The following is a 2,574-nucleotide window of genomic DNA, read 5'->3' on the forward strand; positions in this document are numbered from 1 at the left end:
GCGTGGTAGAGGGTCCACTCACGTAGGTGCCTGAGTTTTGATCTGGAGGAGTCCCCTGGGTGCATGGAACCCGGAAGCTCTCCCATACACTCACTGGGCCTACACTGGGCTGGATCTCTCTTTTTTTCAGTCTTCTTTCTATTTTTTAAATTTAATTTTGTTTTGAAAAGTAAAAGTAAATCAAGAACAAAAATCGGAAACAAAGGAAAAAACAGGGAAAATATTTAACTTCCTTTTATTTTGAAAAGTAAAAATAAAAGCAGAAACAAATAGTGAAAACAAAGACAGAAATAGGGTCATGTACAGCAATACATATGTTATGGATTTTAAAAACAAGAATAGCAAATTAGCAATGGCTTTTATATTACCTGTTTTTATGATCAAATCTGTTGCTGAGATTAACAGATGTAGTCATGCAAGATTAGACAAATTATTGACAGTTATCACTTGCTTCAAAACCCTTAATTTTTTTCTTGTGTTTTTTTAAATTTTTTAAAAAATTTAAACAGTATAATAATAATTGATGTCATTAGAAATGGTACAAATTTAGAACAAGATGAGAGGTATTCAACTATGGTTAACATATACATTGCTGTCCTTGATATAACTGCTTATCAAAGATAGTACTATACAGAGTTAATTAAGAATGAACATTCTAAATATTACATGCTATTTTCAAAAACTGAAGGAAATCATTAGTACCATCATCACAGCCATCCTGTATATATACTTGCATGATTTTTTCCCATCTTTTTTACTATCTTTTCTCCTTACCCTCATTTTCATTGTTTAATCCTTGTGTTCATTCTTTTCTGTTTTACTATATCTATTATACCTTTCAGATTTTATGTATTCTTTCAGGTTCTTACACTAGGGAGACAATATGATATTTACACATGTGTTTCTGATTTATTTCACTTATAAGTAAGACCTCTAGTTTTACCCACTTACCTATAAAGGACTCAATTTTGTCTTTCTTCATAGCTAAGTAATATTCCATTACATACCATTTGAATGAAAGAGAAGATAGACTTTCAGACCTTGAAGATACCATTGCAGCTAGTGATCAGAAGTAAAAACTCTCTTAAAAACAAAAAGATCCAGGAAATAATAATACAATAGCTTCAAGATGATGCTTGAAGATAAACAACATAAGATAAAAGAAGGAGCCAACACAAATGACATAAAAAGGATTTGGGCAGAAGTAATAGCAGAAAACTTCTCAAATAGGAGAAATAATCTGACATTCAAGTAACTGAGGCATATTGAACTCCAAATAATATCAACCCAACTAAAACTACACCTAGACATACAATAATCAAGATCCCAGAACTTAAGCACAAGAACAACATACTAAAAGCTGCTACATAAATGAAACAGATCACAAAGTCCTCCACATTAGTCCATCATGACCCTCTAATTCTTTGCTCTCTTGAACTTATTTTCTTGTTTTGGCCTGTTTGAAAACTAAGAATTTCATGGATTATGAGGCCAGCTGCTGAGAGATGGTGGCTCCAGTGGGACGATCGCTAGGGATGACAGAGCATGAGGATGAAGTTGGTGTCCAGGATGCTCTCCTGGATGCTGAGCAGAGTCCTGTGGCTCTCAGGCCTCTCTGAGCTGGGAGCTTCCCAGAAGCCCTGGATCATGGAAGAGAAAGTGTTAGAGTTTTATGATTTGATTCGAACCATCCAGGACCCAGAGAAGCCCAATACTTTGGAAGACCTGGAAATGGTAATGGAGAATTGGTGGATTAACCTGTGTGCAGGTTCAGGAGCTAGATGAAGCTGGCTATTGTCAGGTTTACACTGACAGTACCTCATTGCTCTTTTTTGACTCTTTTTGAGCTGTGCTAAGCATAAAACTTCAGTGGTGTTTGCCATTTAAACACAAGCTGAAAATCTACATTTCCAAAGGAACCCACTAAACAGAAGACATCAACAAGTAGAAAAATGACAAAGAGCGAGTGGTCGCTGCCATGGAGAACCCCAACCTGCAGGAAATCATGGAGCAGTGTGTCCTAGAGCCTGACTGACAGCTGCCAGTGGAGCCACTGTGAATCACTTGGTGGATTAAACTCTTTAAATGTAAAAGACTCATGTTTAATACATACATGCTTTGTACCTCAAAGCACTTTCTAAAGGATTACTTCCAAGCAAGTTTTAATTATAAGGCTTACCTGATTTGTTCAGTGAATAACATTCTCAGGATTTGTAACAAATTATCTAACACAAAAATATTTTCTAGCTATTATGAGTATGATTGGTTACTATTTTTCTGATGCCCATTCTAATACACCTACTTTACCTGTCAAATATCTGCTGTGCTCAAATGTATTCAATTTAAATCATTACTATAAAATAAATAAATCAGATGATTTCTAGAAAAAGAAACAGATCACACTTAAAGGAAAACCCATCACAATAACATTTTTCCACACAAGCCATCAACCCAAGAAGAGAATAGAGCAAAGTATTTCAAATCATACAAGAAAAGAAACTGTAACCCGGACTGATATACCCAGAAAAACTCAGTTTCATGTTTAATGGGGAAATAAAATACTTCCATGACAAA

At 35.0% G+C, this 2,574-nt stretch overlaps 1 pseudogene; it reads left to right on the top strand.

The window, feature by feature from the left end:
• Nucleotides 1-1,551: 1,551 nt before the first annotated feature.
• LOC101593058 lies at nucleotides 1,552-2,035 on the top strand (annotated as a pseudogene).
• Nucleotides 2,036-2,574: the final 539 nt, after the last annotated feature.

The sequence above is a fragment of the Octodon degus genome, unplaced genomic scaffold, assembly GCF_000260255.1.
Source record: "Octodon degus isolate 3935 unplaced genomic scaffold, OctDeg1.0 scaffold00048, whole genome shotgun sequence".
In the NCBI taxonomy this organism is placed as follows: Eukaryota; Metazoa; Chordata; class Mammalia; order Rodentia; family Octodontidae; genus Octodon; species Octodon degus.